The 21,896-nt window shown below is 30.1% G+C and overlaps 1 pseudogene across 1 annotated transcript; it reads right to left on the reverse strand.

Moving 5' to 3' along the window:
- Positions 1-12,911: 12,911 nt before the first annotated feature.
- Positions 12,912-19,639, reverse strand: LOC149519952 (putative protein arginine N-methyltransferase 6; annotated as a pseudogene). The gene is made up of 10 exons (XR_016330692.1): positions 19,052-19,639; positions 17,904-17,972; positions 17,416-17,451; positions 16,778-16,843; positions 15,583-15,651; positions 14,842-14,919; positions 14,215-14,299; positions 13,693-13,898; positions 13,331-13,449; positions 12,912-13,234 (listed from the first exon to the last, which is right to left on the reverse strand). The product of XR_016330692.1 is annotated as a putative protein arginine N-methyltransferase 6 (transcript).
- Between the last annotated feature and the right edge of the window lie 2,257 nt (positions 19,640-21,896).

The following is a 21,896-nucleotide window of genomic DNA, read 5'->3' on the forward strand; positions in this document are numbered from 1 at the left end:
AGATTTAAGAATACCATTACACATGAAAAAATATTAGTATCCTACAACACCTATTTTAAAAACGATATTAAGTGATCACATGTATCATTTTGTTTTAATAAAAATAATCTTAATTTAGATATTTAAAATAATTTCTCCAATTTTATTTATTTATTTTTTCATAAAATCTCTTTGAGACATTTTATTTGGGAATAAAATGAAAATATTTAGTTTTTAAACTTATTTTCTAAATTCTCCAATACTGAGGGGAAATTTTAAAAATATTTTTTTACTTGAAATTCTCATAATAATCATTAAAATTTAACATAATATTTTTTTAAAAAGAATAATTATCGAAAAATCTTTCAATATTTAAATAAGGTCTCAAAAATTATTTTTACTTAAAAATATTAACTTTTATTTCTAATAAAAAAATAATTTTTCAAAATTCCTATTTATTACTTTATATATTTTTTGATAATAATAAAATGTAAGTAATGTAGCTTGAAGTAAAGGAAGGATACAAATACACATTTAAAGATGTGAATGACCAATTTAATTCCATCTTATAAATTTTTAATTTTATCTCTTTTAATTTTTTTCATTATTGTTTTAAAAAACATTTGATGATAAAAAAATTTTATTTATTTATTTATTGTGTTAAAATAATTTCTTTAATTCTCCCTGTATCTAAGCAAAATTTATTAAAATTAATTCTTCACTTAAAAAATTCTTATAATTAATTTTGGTAAAAATGAGGATGATATTCTTTAGTAAAAATATGATTTGAATATGATTTGAATTCCTTCTAGGTAGGGTTTTCAAAATTATTTTTCTTAAAAAAATATATATTCTATTTATTCTAATTTATTTTCAAATTATTATTTTATTATTTTACATTTATTATTAATGCAAAAAATGTATAAATGACAACATGAGCATTTACGTAATTATATTTCTTCCTTGAGTAGATTTTGTTTAGGATGATGATGGCATTTTGTTGTTAGAGATATTTTTATTTATTTTATTTATTTTTTTAACTCTCTAATATTTAGGTGAAATTAAATAAACATTGATTCTTCACTTAAGTGATTTATTTAAATATTTTTTTGAAAATAAGATAATATTTCTTTGTAAAAATAATTATTTGAATCCATTTCAATATTTAGGTAAGATTTTAAAAAATTATATTTACTTAAAAATATTATCTTATATATATATATTTTAAATCCTTTTTGAAAATATCATCTTTAAGTCAGGAAATTATTAGCCTTCACTTTTTATTCAAATTTCTTTTTATTTACAAACAAATTGATTTTCAAGAATATAACTACATTCATTTTATTTATTATTATGATTATTATTTTTCACCATTCCTAAAAGCAACATCAACAGACATAAAAATATTAAGGACATAATAAAACAAATAAACAAAAGGAGAAGGAAATATACCCAAATGAAGCTTTTGGACTTTGAATCCAAAGAAGTTCACTTAAAAGAAAATCATGCAGTTCAAATCTTCAAAAGTTTTGGATTGGCTAGGTCCAAGCTACAATAGCCAATCTTTTCTCCATAAGGCCCGAATAATATCAACCTAATTTGTAAAAATGGGTTATAGGTCGGATGGGTAATAGTTTGACGATCACGGGTTGAATTTTTGGGTTTAGGTCTAACTTGGTTCCTTTTTTTTTCTAACTTTATAAAAGATAAATCTTTTTTTTTTCAACCCGCTTCATCATTTCTTTAAAAAAACTCTTTTTTCTCTAAAAAAAGCAAAAGCTGACCTTTGTCAACCTAGATTTTGACACCTCATAGTCATATCGACTACCATGATCGATTGTTGGTTCGAGGTCTAAATACATTAAAAGATTCTCTTTTACCTTCTTTTTTCTGTTCTCAACTCAACTTTTCCCAAAAGCTTCTGATTTTTCCTAGATTTGATATCAAAGTTGACAGCTTCAACCTTTAATCCTCACTGTTCAACGAACCCCGTTTCTCACTATATTGTTTTTCCTTTCTTCTTTTTTTTTTCCATGATTTTGGCTTGCTTAAATCTAACATCTTTATCGTTAGCCTTTACGCATCATTGCTGTCGTTACTGCTTTTTACAACAAAAAAAAAAAGACCATATCCTCTCACCTTTTCTACAAACCCTAAATGAATCCCCTTAAATCATTCATAAAACCAAAACCATCCAAAAATCAAAACACCTCTTCATATTTTGCTACAATTTTTGCTAAGTTTTTTTTATTGGGTTTCTCACTTAAATAAGAATTGTGGTTTTTGTTGTTATTATTTTTGTGTTTTTTTGGTTGTTGATGGCAGTGGGGTAGCTAAACAGGATTAATTGGACATTTTTAGTTGTCAGTGGTGGTGGTAGTTTGTGGAAACATAAAAAGCATTTGTTATAACGTTCAAGTTTCAAGAACTTACCCATTATACACAAAAATCATAGAATCACTACAAATATTTTTTATCTAGGTGTGAATAGCTACCTATGTGAATCTATCTTTTTTAAGGTTATCCTAAGTTTAATCTAAGGGTCCCTAAAAATAATAAATTTTGGTCTATATCAACAGAACTAAGTTTGGAAGTTGGTTACGTGTAGAAAAGGTTTTAGCAATCTATTACGCCTAAAATTGGTATCAAATTAAACACATGTTATATTGTTTAAGCCTTAATCAAATAAGGTTTTTTTTTTAATTAATTTTTATATTTAAATATTAAAAAAAATCCTTAGGCTTTAACTAAAAAAGAAAATTTTCACATCTCAAAAGTATTCAAAATAAATTTTTTATTTAATTGAAGAAGTTCTGTCATTGGATTCATTAAATATCTTATTAAATTTCAACTCTTTTTATTTATCTACAAAATATAGTCATACCAAAATTCTAAGAAAAATATCATGCAATAAATATCAAATGATGCAACAATCATACCATAGATATCATAATAAATCAAACAAAAATAAACATGCAAAAATATCATGCAAATATTTAATAAATCATGCAAATATATAAAATAAATCATGCAAATAAAATATTAAGTAATAAATGATGCAAACATATATATTCCTACAAATAAAATATTAAGAATAATTCATACACACACACACACACATATATATATATATATATGCATGCAAAAATATCAAAATAAAAGTATGCAATTATATATTAGGTAAAAATCAAAAGAAAAAAATCATGTAAATAAAACTATAAAAATCTTACCAATTTTTTTTTTTTTTGTTTTCTCATCAGTTTTTAAATTTTATCAGCACTTAAAATAATAAATAAATAAACAAAAAATAAATAAAATCAAAACTAAAAACAAAAAACAGAAACTTGTGATCAGGTTTGGTTCAAAATGGGTTGGCACGTGGATCCCCTAGGTTGGAGCGTGGATCTAGGACTCCCAAAATGACACCATTTCGTCTTTGTATAAAAGTCAAAAACCTTCTTTTTTTTTTCAAAATTGCTTAACTGTATTTCTCTCTAACCATAATTTTCTTTGCCTTCCCTTTAAAATCCCTCACCAGAAAATTCAATCACCCTTAATTTTTTACTAAAGTTACAAAATTCGACATCGAAAAATTTAAATAGAGTCTCAAAGTTGAACCAAAACCCAGAAAATCTAGAATCTAGCCACTGCAAAACCTTTCGACCATTATGAAACTTATCGAAAAACTTAAAATCTTTGTCAAAAAATTCAAATAAAAAATCTAAAAATTCAACCTAATCATAGAAATTCAAACAAGTTCAACCAAAGCCTAGAAATAAAAAATCCCAAAAAATTCCCAGCAATTCAAAACAAAAGCTAGAAATCAACATAAAAACTTAGAAATTAAAACCTAGCTCCAAAAATTAAACTAAAGCCCAAAGATTGAACTAGAATCTAAATAATCCTAGAAATTGCAAAAAGAACCCAAAGATCAAAACTTAAAAATTGAACTTCCAAAACCCAAGATCGAGACTTAGAAAACTTTTATGCTACTGATTGTTGGAATTTTCTTAATTGATTATTACTTATTCCTTGTGATTACTTTTTATTTCTCGTTTGATTGAGAATTGATTAGGTTTACTGAGTGTTGGTTTCTGCTGATTGGGGATTGCTTGGACTGATTGAGGTCGTGGGTTTTTGACTAAATGCTTTTAGTTGTCTATCTTTGCTTTGTTGACTAATTTTTCCTCTTACTGATTGTTTGTTACCTGGTTGAATGCCTATTAGGTTGCCTACCTAAAAATTTTTTAAAATTTCCCTAGCTTAAAAACTTCTTAAAACACTTGCTTTGCTGTGTTTATAATTTTTTTGCTCCCCTTTACTCTCTGTTTTTATCAGTGTTTGAGGCTAATTGCTCATTTTACTTATGTGTCACTTTGATTACAGATTGGCATTCTTTATATAAGGATTCAATTCCTTTCAATTTAAAAAATTTTCAAGCCCTACTAAATCTAGGATTTCATTTTGGATTTTATTCCCTTTGCAATCTTTCCTTTTTCCAATGACTTTGGAACCAAGAATTTCCTTAGGCAATTGATCTTGAAGTTTCAAAGTCTAAAATCAAATTTAAGACCAAATCTATAGAGTTCTTTTTTGCAAAATAATCCCACATTTTTTTTTTATTTTTTGACCTATTTTTTTTTACTCTTCACTTGATAAACAAAAAATCAAAAATAAAATTAAACTAAAAAAAGACTAAAAATCAACCTAATTATTAAACTCAAAAAATTAAAATACAAATAAAATTTTGGACTCTTAATTTTTAGACCTTAAAACTCAATTTCTCAATTAAGGCCCAATTATAATTCTCATCTAGTTATCAAAATTTAAAGCTCATTTTAATGTTGACAAAATTCTCAGATAAAATAGGGTGTTTACAATATTAAGATTTCTTGCTTCTAAATTATTTGATATGTTTTCAGCTATGATGGTGGTTGTAGGTTGTCAATGGGTGGTTTGACTAATAGTGTTGGTTTTAGGTGCTGTGAAAATGGTCGTCTTGGTTGGTGAAAAGCCAAATATTTAGTGGTGGTATCAGGCTTAGCAACAATGGTTGAGTGGTGATGGTCTTAGGTTGGGTGGAGTGCTAAAGAATAAAGATTTTTTTTCTTTGCTCTATGAAAATTATCCATCTTTTTTACTTATGATTTTTTTTTTCTTTTTGAATTGGGTTTCTTCTAGAAAAAGGGTCTAGAATTAGGTGTCTTGAGTTGTTGTTGGCTTGGGATAAGGGAGCTTATTGAACTTGGGGTGATGGAGTGTGCTAGATTGGTGCTAAAGGTCAAAGGGTAAATTGGGAGAGGAAAAACAGAAAGTTGAAAGTGGGCATGCAACTTGGGGGGAAGAGACCTGGCATTAGGGGAAAGAAGGCTGCCATAACAATCGATTACTTCTTTTTTTTAAAAAAAATATTTTTATTAATTCAATTTTTATTAATTTAATTAATTTTAATAAGATGACATTGGACTTTAAATTTAATTTAGGTTCAGAATTGGACTTTGGATTTCTATTTGGCTTTCAAGTCCAAGTGATTGAATTTTGTATTGATTCAAAATTGAATTGAATTGGACTTTGTCTTACGTAAATGGTTAAAAAATGATTAATCCGAAACAAGTTCAAATGAGCTCAATTCAATTTAAACACTAAACTAGCCTAAATTAAAACATTCAAATCAAGCATAAAAATCAAATAAACTCAAATTATTTCAAACAAAATTGAGTGTCTACAAATTATAATAACTAAAATTAAAAAATCAACACAGCACACGACTATTAGGTGCTATTAGGAAATTTAATTTCGTGCCTTAAAAGGGAAAAAGGAAAATGTTTTCTTTATATGGATGACCTTATAATGGTTAGTAAATCTTTGTATACATGTAAGCAATAAAGATCTTAATTACACTTTAATCATTGATCATTAATGCCCGAGTTGTAAATCACTCTCTAACTCATAGATGGATCACAATAGGAACTAGAGGGGCCTTGCCCCCCAAAATTTTATAATTCCTTTTATATGTTAAAATAGATCTAATTGGCTCTTACTCTAAAATTGTTAAATTTATTATTTTTTGTCCAATAATATAATTTTATTTCTTATAATATAATAAAAGTTAAAATTCAATTGTTATTTGTCTATCTATTGTATTTATCAATCATTATTTATTATAAACTCTTAAAATCAATAAGTTGGTCACAAGTGTTAAACAATAATTATGTAAATTTTACTTTAAAAAAAAAAAACTATGTAAATTTGACAATTGTCAAATCCAATTTTTAATTTTATCAGCAATTAAACTCAAAGTCACCAAAAGATTAACATAATATAAAAATTCCTATCGATATAAATGATTTTGCATTGAAATCTTATCAAATGCCTTTGATACTAATTTTGAATGCATCTTACTTATGTTTTAATATTCTTTAAACCAAATTATAATTTAGTTGGTTCTTATGTCAAAATGGTCCACCGCTCTAACTAAAAATAAATTTCAAGTTTTAAGTCATTTTAGATGCTTTTGAAATTACTTTCTTTTCTAAAAGCTTAACTTGGATTAGATAATTTGACAAATAAAAGTTTTTAAGTTCTTTAAAAATTGAAAATCAAGACTAATTTCAATAAGTTATAATAATTAATAAGATTGATAGAAAATATTTAGTGAAACTTTTAAGCAAATTAAAATAAAACATACGAACATATATCAATTTGATGATCATACCTTACCTTTGAGAAACTTTATTTAATTAACATCACTTTTAATTATATAGCTCAACTTCAACAAGCAACTAATCATTTTTTTTAAATAAAAAAGATCATAATATGAAAATAAAAAAAAATATTAAAGGTATTAATATTTAAATTTTAAATTTATTAAATGACACTTTTTAACGATAATTATATGAATCAAACGAGCTGCACTCTAAATTTAATAAACAACAATCTCTTTTTAATGGTAATGATAGTTCTTTGCTTTCTTTCATCAATCAATTTTTCCTTTTTTTTTTCCCTTTCATTATGAGAGGTCCTTCCAAAGCGTGTAAATCCGTGGACCAGATCCAACATTATCATCAACAATAGCAGGACCTACAAAACTTTAGCATATATCAGTCAGTGAAGCACCATATATGTGAAAAATGGGTAGATCACGATCATCATGAAATTGTATAGGATTTTATGTGTCGATATCCGGATAATGACCTGACTACTTCCCCATGAGCCATGATATATTATCAATTTGCTACTTGGCTAGATTCACGCATGCATAATGCTGCTGGCAGAGGCAGACCATGTAAGAAATGAAAGGAAAACAAACCGGAAAAAGTGTGCCTGGCTGTACTGTACCTCATAGGAATGCAAATGATTAATTATTGCACAACATGGGACTCCCCCTAGTCCTAGCTACTAATACTATTACTTTTGGATGCCACTATGATTCCTTCCCGCATTCAAATGGGTAACTTTGCATTCTCAAGTCAAGACATCTGCAGTAGCACTCCTCAACAACTACAACAACAACCGGGTGTGGGACATGAAGGCTTATTAATTAATCCCTCAATCCTAGGAGACTTCTTGAAACAAAGTTGAATTTGTTGCATGCTTTAATCAAGTTCTGGTCCAGATGGTTAATCATAAAATTACCCATGCACCCAAAGTTTCTTTTATTTTGAAGCTCGATCTCTCCCTGAAATGGGCAATGAATTCTGTTGATATATACCTAAATTTGGTGTGAAGATGATAGGACTGATGAGCTTTACTCAAAACCTATGAACAAAATACTTGAAGTTCCAAAATACTTAGTTCCCTGAGTTACTGCTTGTGGTTCTTGGATCCTAGAAGATGGAACTATTTTTTTGTTTTAATTTCTTCCCATTGACAAGACCTTAGTGATACTACCTTTAGAAATGAAAATGGCAACCCTGCCGCTTTAGAATCCAGGGTTTTTAAGCTTTTTTCTTTCTGCAAACATAATCACTACACATTACCTACATCTAGTGCAGAAAGTCATGTTTCTTTTGTCGTCAATTCATAAGCTGAATATAGAAATAATTAAATGTTTAATAGAATAAATAAAGCAATAGTAACACATACCTTTCCTCCCCCCCTTATTGAGTGGAAGATTAGTTTAAAAGCAAAGATTGCCTGTAATCTCATATTTTAACCCTAACATGGCGGCTGATCTCACTCTTTTTGTCAGAATTCCAACTTTTACATACTAATATCAACATTCATCTGACTAGGTTTGTATCAAAAGATATCAAGGCTTTGGTGCAATCGCAAAAGGTAAGCTAGAGTCAGAAATAAGATTCATCCACAGAAGTGGCAACTTTCATGTGATCTATTAATAAAATATTAAAATTTTAATTTTAATTATTAAAATTTAAATTCTGACAATTTCAAATATATAAAAAAAATCACCCAAGGAACATGGCAAGCTTTAGGGAGGCTCTATTTCAAATTTGATTGGCTAGTTGAAAATTTGATTTCTAAAAATTGGTTTTTGGAATTCTGCTTTTTGATCATATAATAATTTCAGACCTTTACAAAAAGATTGAGATAAAGATTAATATTATTGTATGGTTATTTTCGTTCAATTGTATACAAACAAGTGTGTAAATAAGAACGGTAGATGTGTCCTTTAGGCACGCTCAAAAGACATGGAGGATCAATTCAAATCTTAAGAAAAGAACAATATTGAATTAATCTAAATGCAATTGCAATTAATCAAATTATATACAAACATTTTTATTAAGCATGTTTTCCACTTTCTTTAGGTTATTGTCCCTTGGATATGATTTTATAGTGAAGGTTGTCCAAAACTTTTTCTTGAGAGTCACTTTGATTTGGAATTATGATTAAAAAGATGAAATAATCTGTGGGAGTGCAATGGAGATTAAGACGTGGATGGAGGATTTATATTTCAGTTGTGTTAATGGTGGTAAATACGACAAAGCCAACCAAAACTGATATGTTAGAAAAATAGGAAAGAAACCCTAAGTGGGAATTAATGTCACGAAGACATAATAGAAAATTTGAAGTTGGGAATACATACGAAAGGCACCAACACTTCCCAATAATTGAACCATTATTACTACCTAAAAGTTGCCTTAATATTTTAAGTGTGACACTATAATATTTTTATTTTCTCTTTTGAATGTCATGTAACCCATGCACGTGCATCGTTTAAGAAATGAAATTAAGTTTGAGATGTTTTGCAATATTGCATGATTATTTGTTCTTCTATATCAAGGTAATAAATATGTAATTATACACTAATTTACTTAAAAGGTATAAAAAAAATCTAAATAAAGGGAAAAGTTTAATATGATATAGGAAATTATTTCATCCATTCTTTTCATTTTTTTATACATAAAAATGTATTTTTGGTGTTGGAGTTTGATCTCGAAATTTATTAAATATCATCTCTTAAAAATGATTTCATAAATCAACTAAACTCAATCTGAATTCAATTATTTCATCCTTTAGTTATGTGATAAAATCAATCTAGGAACTTTAAGTGAAGTGAAGAATACATACACATATATAAGAGTTTTTTCAGCTTGAAAATGGAAGGCATGTACATATCTTCAAACAGTTTCATGGTGATTGACATTAATCTTGAAATAGAGGCTGGCATGATTAGGAGGAACATGAAAGGTTTCAGAGGATATAAACCCCATCCAAAATCTTAAAAAAAAATTCCTCCACTTTTTCCTCTTCTAGAAGAGAAGTAATATAATTAAATCACACAATAATTGAAATTTGGAAGCAGCTTTAATTTGCTCTGTGCAGATATTTGTGAATGTAAATGTACATATAAGGTCGTGTGTGGTTTATGGAAAAGGTTCATGGAAAACTTGAGAGGAATCAAAATATTTTTGTTTAAAAATAAATGTATGAAACTCATTTTCTATCATTTGTGATAATTAATAAAGCACAATCTTAGACCTTAGTTACCCTAAATACTTTTATAGGCATTAAAAAAAGTTAGAGAAATTATGTGCCCACAGTTTTAGAGTTTTTTTGTCTATCAAAAAATTTTCTCAAACCATACAAGGCAGATACTATACCTTTGTCTTTTAGGCATAAAGTTCATTCTATGGTCAGTGGTAAGCAGCTCATGGCATAAGTTGGTATGGTTTGAATTCAAGATTTGTGCCTTAGTATTAGGTGCAGCGACTATTCTGCGGTGAATTCTTGCCTTCAAATAGTAAGTCTAATGCTAGCCACGCACACGTGATTCAAGAAAAAAATCCATCAAAGCCAGCAGTCGCATGGTCTGGTACGGTATTATATTCTTAATTTTAGTAATCATAATTTAAATTTTGATGACCCCAAATAAATATATATATATATAATTCTATCGAAGTTTGATTTATAATAATGATTGCTGTACTTTAATGATAACGTTAATTTGATAATGTAAACGTTGACCTTACTTACATGATGTTGATTTTATTGATCCCGATAATATGAATGAATGAAATTAATTATTAAATTATGTAAATTATTTATATACTCATACAAAATTTAAATTTTAATACTTATAATATAATTCATAAAAATCTCATCCTTACATAGATAGAATTTAATAATATTGGTTCAATTTTTCATTAACTTTGCTAACTATACTACTATTTTTTTTAGAAAATTATCTAAAAATTTAAAAATAATTTTTAATTTTAGAATTTTTTAAATATTTACTAATATTTTATTTTTTTTTAAAAAATAATATTTTTGAATTTTTAATAAAATCATAATTTTTTAACAAAATTTAATTATTTGTAATATTTAAGATTTTTAATTTTTTAAAATATTAAATTTAATATTTTAAAATTAAAGTGCTTAAAAAATTAAATTAAAATAATATTTAAAAAAAATAAAATATTGAAAAATTTTAATTTAATGTTTTTTAAAAAATCTAAAAAAGTAAAAAAAAATCATTTTTTTACTTTTTCATTATTTTTAAATTTTTAGATTTTTAAAAATATTTTAAGACTTTAATTTTTTAATTTTTTTCTAAAAAAAAAAGTCACTATTAACAAATTTAACGAAAAGTAATTAATCATATTAATGATTGAATCAATATTATCAAATTCAATTTGTATAAAAAAAAAATTTTTACAAATTATAATAGGTGGATTAAAATTTAAAATTCATATAAATACGTACACTATTTATATAATTTAATGTCATTCGTGTTGTCGTATCAACAAAATCATCACTATGGCAGCAAAGCTAAAATATTGTCATCGAGGTCAATACATGTGTCATTAAGTTAATGGGATATTAGCAATTTTCAATAGCAAAATTTTGATGAGATTAATGATTGACTAAAATTATCAAACAAAAATAATATGAAGATTATATTTTTATGAATTATAATAGAGGATTAAATTTTAAATTTCGTTAAAATTCAATGACCATTATCATAATTTGACAAAAACTAAACTCTTATCAGGTCTCAACAAGTAAGTTATAACAGATAATAGAATAAAAAAGAAAGGTAATTTGACTAATTAAGCGAGTGGTTAAACATGAGTTGTCGCTTATCACACAGTTTAGGGCTCAGCAAACTTGGATTTGGGTTTGGCTTTACTGTTAGATTTCTGGGCACGCGGGCATGTTGGGTATTTGGGTCTGACTTTAAAAACTCTTACAATGCCATTTCCCCCTCGGGACAACCTTGTATGTTGTGGATTATGCATCATGCAGTCCTAGTTCCAACGCCATGTTGGTCTAGCTGTTGGAGGGTTCAATGATGGCGGCAACTGGGAACATAAGAATTTCTCCACTACTAGGATTGAAGAGAAATGTTCTGTCCCACGGGCCTGAAACTTGAGAACGTGGAGTGCAAATATTCCATTGAAAATGCAGCAACTTTGGTTTGTATTCCTGTGAGTGAGAATAGCCTGCTGCATTTGGTGGCAGGGCGTCTCTAGTAAGTCACTTCACTTTGCAGTTTACGTACCATATCCAGTTACAATCGTCAAAAAAATACTACCAAAAACAGAATCAAACCCAAGAACTCCAAGCAACTTAGGCAACCCCAGACAACCAAGAAAAAATAATGACAACCGAACTTGACACCGCTATAGTTTTATACAATCCAAATAAACTTTTAAACTTTAATTTATATTCAAATAAATCTTTAACCTTCAATTCATATTTAAATAAACTCTTAACATAAATCAATCTTTTGTTTAAAATAAAAACTTGTTTGAATGCAAATAAAAAAAATAAAAACTCATTTGAGTATAATAAAAGTATAACAGTTTTATTTAAATAAAATGATTAAATTCAAAAGCTTCTTTAGTATTTTAGTAAAAAAGAATGCAAAAGCAAACCCTTCGAATTCAAACATTGGGGGAGAGCCAAAAAAACTTCACCAGCTGGTAACCTGAGGAAGGGTAGGCACGACCAAATCCATGTTTAGATTCCGTTAAAAATGATGGTAGTGTTAGGCACTGGCAGTCTCCGCTTCCCTTAAGGAGAACGGAGAACCAAATCCTTGACGGAGTCCCTGGATCAATACATGCAGGCAGCATCTAGCACGTGGAAAATAAAAATATACAAAGCTTAAGCCAGCAGCTTGTTACAAGCTGGTGGTTCTCTAAATAAGCAAAATCAAGTGAGGGCCACCAGCTTGTTACATTGCTCAACAAGAACATGATAGGTATAGAGAAGACTGTGTTAATGAAGATTGAATTTAAGTAGCAGATGTGGCGTCTAGGAAAGGACAATCTTTAGCACAGTCAGGATAAATTGCAGGTCGGAGCTCAGTTAACAAAGCATTGTGAACTATGTAACAAAGGCATGAATGACTTGATGTCACAGACAGTCATCTATATCTATAATGACTAAATACAGGCTCATGCGTGTGCAGGTGCCCAACCTCCTCCCCCCCTCCTTCCTCAACCCCCCCCCCCCGCCCCCCCCCAAAAAAAAAAAAGAGTACCGTCATTGGTGTTTGAAACAATAATCTTACACCCGCGGCAGAGCTAATGTCAATTTCACCTATTTTAATTTTGTACCAAGTTAAAAACAAATAGCTGCATCTTTTTGCGGCATTGTATGGTAAAATTTGTCAAATCACTTGGTCTGTGAAGTCAAGTGAGGGATCTCACTGAAAACACAGAGCTCGACGGTAAATACAGGCACGAAAGTAGAGCCATATAATCTGTTGCAAAGCTTCAGTAGAAACAATCATCAAAAGGATCATCGCATTACTGACTCTTTTACATAAGAGCTGCGGCCTGAACTGCAACTGTGAAGATCAGAAAGTTGATGAGCCATATCTATTTACCCAACAGAAGGAAAGTTTATTTTAGCTTGAAAATATACTGCTGTTACTCACGAGTACTCAATATGAATATTCATAAATCGATGGTTTTCTTTGCTTTGAGATATTGTTAGAGAACCTTCAACGATTTGATCTTGCTCCACCTCTATTGGGTCATAAAAGTATATCAATGTCTGCAAAATTTACATCCTAAACATTAAAAAGGGTCCATCATAGAATATAACCAGTAGCTCCATGCAAGTTGCTCAATGTAAAAATGACCAGACTCCTTCATAGTTAAAAGTAAAGTGGACCATTCAGGCTCTTGTTAAGCTCAAACCAATTTGCATATTTCTGTATGGAATCAAACAATTTTTGTGTTCAGGTGTGTCTTTGTCTGGAAACTCAGCATATGCAAACTAAAATTAGTATGGTACCTGTTGCCAATGTGTTGGAGGATCCTCTGGTGCTGTTGAGAGCACAAGTGCTTTATTGGGATTGGCTCGTTTCTTCTTCTGGATTCCATCCACAGGATTATTATTCGATACACCAATAAGTGAGAATGGGGTATGATTATTTATAGGAGAATTTGCTGGCCCACTGAATTCAACATCAAACCAAAATGCAAATCCATGTAGTGGAGCTGGGAATCAAGTATGAATAGTGTGCTTAAAACGAATAGACATACTGAGAAAAATTGCAAGGTGCAACTGTTTAAATTTAAAATAGTAACATGAAACAAAGACCTACACAAATTGATGTAAAGGGTGTGAAACAATGGTAAAGCAAAAGCTCTTAAAGAACCTCTTCCAAAAGAGAAGATAAACTGATTAAAGGACTGCAGGACATCTCAATTTTATGGTTTGCACACACAACGTAATCCTTGACACAGCATGCGTGCATGTGCAAAAAAGAAGACAGCATATATAAAATGCACAGATATCAAGGGGAGGGCTTACCTCACATCATTGACTGGAACTTATATCTTGTTGACACAGATTCTAGCTCATGGTGTTGGATGGTGTAGCAGTCCACATGCTTAACCTGTTAACGATAATAAATTTCAACACCTTTTGATGGCAATTTCAGAAATATGTTGAAATAAGCCCGTTATACTGCTCATAGTTAGGGCATATAACCTGGACAAATGCTGCTGGTAAAGAGAATGTGTCAAGCAACAACCACATGGCATTAATGAGACAAATGCATGAGAAATTGTTATATCACAATTTCAATATATGAAGAAGCCATTAAGTTGCCACATAGACAACATTTGTGCACTTAAAACTCATGCGTTGGTGTTCTAAGGAGATCGTGGTTTGTTAGGTAAAGATGACATAAATGATATGATCAACCTACCACTTGGTCTGGAAGATTATTGCAGTGCTGCAGTTTCAGAATGCACCAGATGGACAAAATGTAATATTTTAAAAAATTCACAGGCAGGAACCAAATTTAATAAACAACTGAGAAAATTTCAAAAGCTACACACTCGTATTCACAGAAAATAAACTTTGGTCTTTCCAAGTTCAGAATTCAGTTGGGAAATCCAAGGGGGAATAAAGCTAGAGAACTATAAGACTTACCACATGTGGCCATGTCATAACATTCTCCCCTGTTATTGTCTCCACACATGGCTCTTCAAACGCACACTGTTTTGCTAACTGCAACATTGCAGACACCACAAGAGAAAATGACATCATAATTGCCGACTCACATACAGTCAAAACAGAAAAAATTCCAAAGATAATCTAATTTAGCATCATACTCACTATCAATTCCATAGACATTGCGCCAAAATTCAATGCTTTCATTGTATCTGTCAGGATGTGTGATGAGTGCCATGTATAACCGCAAGCAGCAAAGAGTGAAAATGAACAGTAAATAAATAGGTTTTCATCAGATGAATACCAAATTCTGCAACACAATAAAACTTCATATGACTCGGGATTCAAGACATGACTGTTAAACAAAGTGCAAAAAGAACAAAGAAGCTCAATTGTCAGGATCAGTTAGTAGTAAAACAAAATTACACTAGACTAGTATTGAAGTGAAACAAACCATTGCATTAGAAGGAAGAATAAGGCCTCCACGTTTTAGGCACCTATCTCTAGCAGTAATAACACTTCCCAGCATACTCTGGAAAATCATAATGAGGGTAATCACAATGATACATACTCAAAAAGCAAGGAAAATAAAAGTAAAAAGAATAGAAGGTTATAAGGTCAACTGTCTGAATAAAAATCATGCTCTCATCTCCAGACCTTAAAGAGTTCCTGGAAATCTCTTAAAAATAATTTAGGATAAGATCATGTGTGAACAATCACCTCATACAGAAGCATGTAGCCCATCCACTCTGAAATTATCACATCAACCTCTTCGTCAATTTCAACATCCTGTAGAAATTATAACTAGCATAAATGGTCTGACATTCAGAAGGAAATAAGTCAGTTCAACGGAAGAAAATTTTTCTCAGAACAGTAGGAAGCATGTAGCTGTCCCCTCCTCCCCCCCCCCCCCAAAAAAAAAAAAAAAAAAGAAAACACCACCAAGTATAGGTTTATTGGCAGGTTCCAAACATAAATGCACAAATGACCTTTGGCTCTTCATTATCTTAAATGACCTACCTCGTACTTCTACAATAATGAAGTCTGCAATAGGCATTGCTTTCTTGTCTCATCCAAAGAAAGAGACAAATAGCAGAAATATTTCATCATTGTTCAACAATTAATCCATGAAATGATACATCCGTGTGCTGAATCCAAGCCAATATGAAAGCTGGCAATACCAGCAAACTGTATGTGGACCAATGTCCTATATGTGCAAGCTTTAGCAATTATTATCCCATGATCACCATAACTATGAATGGTGCTCACATTATGTATGTAAAAGATGTGAAAACTAACCAAATATATCTACAATTAGCAATTGCTACCATAATTGCACAGTCATCTACCAATGAAAGCATCAAGAAGGTGCTATCGCAATCACTTCATCCAAGATGCCGCAACTGGACAGAATAGAAAATTTCCCTCATTTATAATGAAATTTAAACACCAACAGCAATGCAAAGTCTTAAAATGGTCTGCAAAAGCAAAGCACCATATATAAAGGTCCCCATCCTTATAGCGTACAGCGACACATCAAATTCCACCTTGATTTTTCACTGCAGCTAGTGTTCCCTTGACCTTGAGAGTAAATGCAGAAGCATCATCTCTAATTCCGTGATGTTGAAAATCAATCTTTGTAGTTTCATAAATAAAGAAATGATTCTCACTAACTTTAAAAAGTTAGAAAGAAATAAACCTAACCCCAAGTTGGCCTACTGGTTGTTAGTTTGTTACCTCTCCAATGAAGGCTCAATGTCCAGGATTCAACTCCCCTGCCTCCAACCTTGCCCAAATGTTAATATATAAATATATATGTGCTTGTTCTTTTCTCAAATATGCAAACAGATTAAGCCCATTAAACTATAAAAATGGATATTCTTGCAACCATTTAAGCCTGACAGGAAAACCCTACCTCAACTCGTCCATGCAATACAATGACCTTTTCAGCTAAGTTATTTGCTTTCACAACTTCATTTGCCTGCTTGCAAAGAGCAAAGATTAATACAAACCCAATAGCCAGTTTCATTTCCAAAACAAGAAGCCACTCAGCGAAAGTTCTAGAGAAGTAAAGAACATATATATTTCCTTACGGGTTAATGTCATGAATGACCCTTAAACCATAGTGAAAATTTCAATGTGGTACTTGAACTTCAAAAGTTTCTAATGTGGTACCTAAACTATGAATCTATGACTAATATAATACTCACCCCTAATGTGGCTGACTTTAGATGATGGCATGCGCCAGACAAATAACCCTCCAAGTACCACATTAGTTAACATATTGATAGTTTAGATACCACATTGAACATTTCACTATAGTTCCCGGGGGTCTTCATAACATTATCCCATTTCCATAATGTTGATAGATAATGAGCTTTCATACTCTAATTGCTAGTGTTAACCAGATCTCATAATCTCATTTTTGTGATTAACACATTGAGAAAACAATAACGGTGATGAGAGATGGAAAAAGTGCTAAATCTGCACTCTCAAAACAAATGCTAAGAATGCCCAAGCAATAAGCAGTTAAGCGCTAATGCAACAAAGTACCTGCACTGCAATATCACTCGCATCAAATGCCTACACCTGAGAACACATAATCACTTCAGATATTAGACAATTTTATTTTAAATGAATCCATCAACATTAACAATAATAATATAGCTTTGTGGTAACCAGAGATTTTGAAATTCTAAAAAATATAATAAAGAACAAAATTAAAGTTCTATCTACATTTCTCTTGGTCAATAGATCAATAGAAGTATATTGTCTTTTCTAATGATAAAATTATAAAATTCACATAGAATACTAATTAGAGAAAACTAAATGAAATAAAAAAAAAAAAGAAGAAAAAGTTGAACACAATTCAACTTCTAACAATCCCCCTGCACTCATTAAATAAAGTAATCTTCAGAAATTAGTTGAAAACAGTGCCACATGATATGCAGAAAATTGAGATTGAATCAATTGTCAAATAAATGTCCAGTGATACTGCCAATAAAAATATGTCATTTAATATGCACTTCAAGACATATTACCCATTTCGCACCAGCTTGAGTACAAAATATTGAAAGAATGCCTGTACCACATCCAACATCCATCACAACCTGTAAGCATGGTCACAACCAATAATGAGGAAGAGGAATGAACCAACTAAATATTATTTAGAAAACAGTTCTTAAACCTACTAGATCATTTGAGAGCTATATGCTTCATATCTCTTTCTATAAGAGACAAATGCATTTCACCCATGTATTAGATTATAGTAGGTGCAGTACAATGCTGTGACTGGATGAAATGAGAATCTTACAAAAAATGCAACCAAGTATGATAATGCTTGCATAAATAAAGAACAATCCTGATATTATTAGATTCTGAGTAAGAAAAGAGATCATATATAATTTTATAACTGAGACTACAACAACGGCATTACTTTGCCTTCAATAAAACTCTGGTGTTGCATGATTGCAGCCCTGTAGGTTTCAGTTCGAACTCGATTTTTTATGCTTAAGGGAAAAAGTATGATCAGCAAATTGTCATGAATTTCTATTATTATTATTATTATTATTTAAAAGGCAAACGGAGATCCAAATTTGCAACTGATACAAGCTCACAACTTTGTCAAAACTATACAATTCATAATAAGCTGGATAAAGTGTTCAGAAAAAATATAATCAAAAATTTTTCATTAAACAACAAAGTATAATTTAAACAAGCCACCATTGGAAAGAGCTCAATTCAAGAAATCTTCAGTCACCAAATGAAGAACACAAAGCTTAATTTAACAGAATTGCCAGGATTAAAACTTGTGGGCACAAGTGCTTAAACGAAGACAGCGCAGAAACGTAACTAATTAATAAATATTAAGAAACATACATTAAAGGATAGAAAGTGAATGCATGAGAATAACTCAAATTCCAACTCCCACCTTAAAGCACTCACTCTGAGTCACGACTTTGGCGACCCTTACCTGGCACTCGCATTGCTATAACCCATGGAATCTTCCTCTTCTTCTTCAATTTTTTTAGTAAATTCAAACACTTAAAAACATCCCAAAAAGCAAAAACATGAAGCTAAAAGTAAAAGAAATTCACAAAGTCCCAGAAGAAGTACTAACGAAGCAAAATAAACCCAGTTAAGAACAAATGAGTAGCAAGCAAAATAACAAAAAAGAAGAAGGAAAGACCTTGATCGTTTCTTCGTGGATGCCAACGTGGGCATAAGAGTGAAAGTATGCCATGTCGAAATCCGTACAAGGGGGTGGTGATTTCTGTTCTTGCTGGTCGCTGTTTTTGTTTCGGCGGTGATGGTACCCTGAAGCCATTCTGGCCGCGTAACCCACGAGCTCCCCTACTCCCTCGACTTCCCCCTCGCTTCTCTCCCGAGCTCTGTTGATAGCCATTACTGTATCCTCCCGTGGTTCCATACATTTTTTTTTTCTTTGTTTGGTTTATGTTCTCCTGGCTGGGATGGAGGAGAACAGCAATTCACCTGCGCTGTGTAAGAAGGCGGCCAACGGCAGCGTTTTCGTTGGGATTTTTGTTAAAAATCAAATGAGGGGAGGATGCTGGTTTTTACTGTTTGTGGACGGACCGAGAGTTAAGGTTACCGGGTTTGCGTTATGTTTGGATGAATTGATAGTAGGGCTTCGTTCCATACTTGACATTTCGACTCCCTTCTCATATATCGCAAAATTTTCATTCACAAGTATCGTTATGTTTATCTTTCTTTAATTCTTTTAGTTATTTTAAAAGTTAAAAGAAAACATAAAAAAAAAAAAAAGTGACTTGTGTATCTTATTTGTTCTATGAAAGCAATATCTTGTCCACGCTTCAGGATTTGTTTATCTTTCTCTAATTTTTTTTACTTTTTTTTAATGCAAGTCCAATTTACAAAGTAAAAACTTGTATATATAAGATCCTGATCTTCAATAAAAATTCAAAGGTAAATATGATAATAAGACCTATTGTATATCATAAGAAATTAAAATGATTAAATTTAAAAAATACATTGAATAGCATATCTAAAAAACTATAAAGATTCGATCTCTTAATAATTGGATAAAAAACAATAAAATTTTATAAAAAAAATTTATTGATATACTGAGTTGTAGAAAGATGTGATTCATTCATTACCTCAAGTTCCTTCTTTAAGAAAATTGGCAAACTTTCTCCAGAATCAGCAACAACCTGCAATGAAAACATATATGCTTAATTGATGGGTCATGGCAAACTTGGTATAAACCAAAGTAACTATCCTATGGATTTATGTATGCTCAATTGAAATAATTTTAGTGCTTGAATACCACACATTGTCACTAAATCACCTTCATACCTCAATTTATAATGCAGACCACCGAGTAAACAAGTCTCTTCAGCTACTTGATTTCAAAAATAAATGCAACAGACTGGTGCAATTTGATGAATGAAGAATAAAAGATAAGGAAGAGAAAGAGAGGAAAGGAATAGAAAAGAAATTTTTTTAAAAATTGAGGAAATTATTGTATTTCCTTCACTGATTGGTACAGACTGTCCTTATAATCTATATAACAATCATATTGACTTAATTATCAATTCCCATATAATAACTACCTTACTCACTCCCAAAATAAATGGTTAATAGCTAAAATAGATGCACTATATTCCGACCCATATGACTCATCTTATTTTGGCTCATAACCAGTGATTTAAATAACGATTTGATAGCGAAATAACGATCGTAAAATTGTGATAGCACTGTCTTTCGTTACCGTTAATAGATAAAAAACGATTGAAAAATTTATTCACAACAAAAACGAAAAGTAACGGCTGCAAAATAACGGCGTAACGGACAATAACGACAATAACGGACTGTTATTGTCGCTATTTCGTTTTTCTCACGGATCTAATAGTTCTAACAAAAAAACAAAATTTTGAGGCTGCAAAATAAAACAACAAACCTGCAAAAGTAAAAGTAAAAGCCAACTCAAAAAATAAAGCTCACAAGTCACAATCTCAGATCTTTATCATTAAAAGAAATTTTAAAACGAGCTAAAAAACAGATCAATTATTTCAAGTTTCAAGTTTCAACCATTCAAACAGTATTTTCGGCATTCAAATTCAAATCAATCTCAAGTTTTCAATCAACATTCAAGATCAAACAAGGTAAGAAAAGAAAGTTAAATTACCTTTTTTTTTTGTAAAATTTCTGTAAAATGATCTGTTGTATCTTGTGAGAGTTGAAAGACGAACGAGATATCTGTAGATACTAGGTAAGTCAGCAAATGGTAGTGATAAAGGGATGTGAAAGAAAATGAGAGATGAAAAAAAAAATTTTGGAAAGCCAGATAAGGTAAGATGCAAAACAAAGAAGATGATGAACAGAAAAATGGAGAGTTTCTAGAAGGGTCTCCGTTTGTTAGAAAGAATTAAACAATTTGATATATTAGGCACATGGAGATATTGGATGGGGTGGGGAGGATTGAGTGTGGTGGGCGTTGGGGGGAAGGTGGGGAAGGATTAGGTGTGGTAGGGTGTTTGGAGGGTGGGATTGAATTTTTTTATTTAGTTTTATAATTAATTTTTAAAAATTTTTTAAATAAAATTTAATTAGTGGTTTTGAAAATTTATAATTAATATAATATATAGATATTTTAAATGAAAAATTTTGATAAATTTTTTTGTATAAGTTAGATGAAAAATAATTAAAATTAAATATTATATTTTGATTGCATTATATATTAATTTATAATTTTGTATATGAATTTTAATTTTTTTGTTGTTTTGATATTTATATTATTTTCAATTCTTTTGATATTATATTAATTCTTGTTATTTTTGTGTAATTATTGAAGATTGTGTTTATTATATAATTATTAAAAGTTGTTTGTGATAAAAAAAAATTTATATCAATTATTGTATCAAAAAAATTAAGTTACTTAACAAATTTAACATTTTATGATCTATTACTCTTATTAAGATTAAAAACTAAAAAATAAAAAATATAGGTTTGAAAATTTTATTAAAATATAAGTTTGAAAACTTTTAATTTTT

The sequence above is a fragment of the Durio zibethinus genome, chromosome 2, assembly GCF_047325235.1.
Source record: "Durio zibethinus cultivar Kanyao isolate XHJ-2024 chromosome 2, ASM4732523v1, whole genome shotgun sequence".
Classification (NCBI taxonomy): domain Eukaryota; kingdom Viridiplantae; phylum Streptophyta; class Magnoliopsida; order Malvales; family Malvaceae; genus Durio; species Durio zibethinus.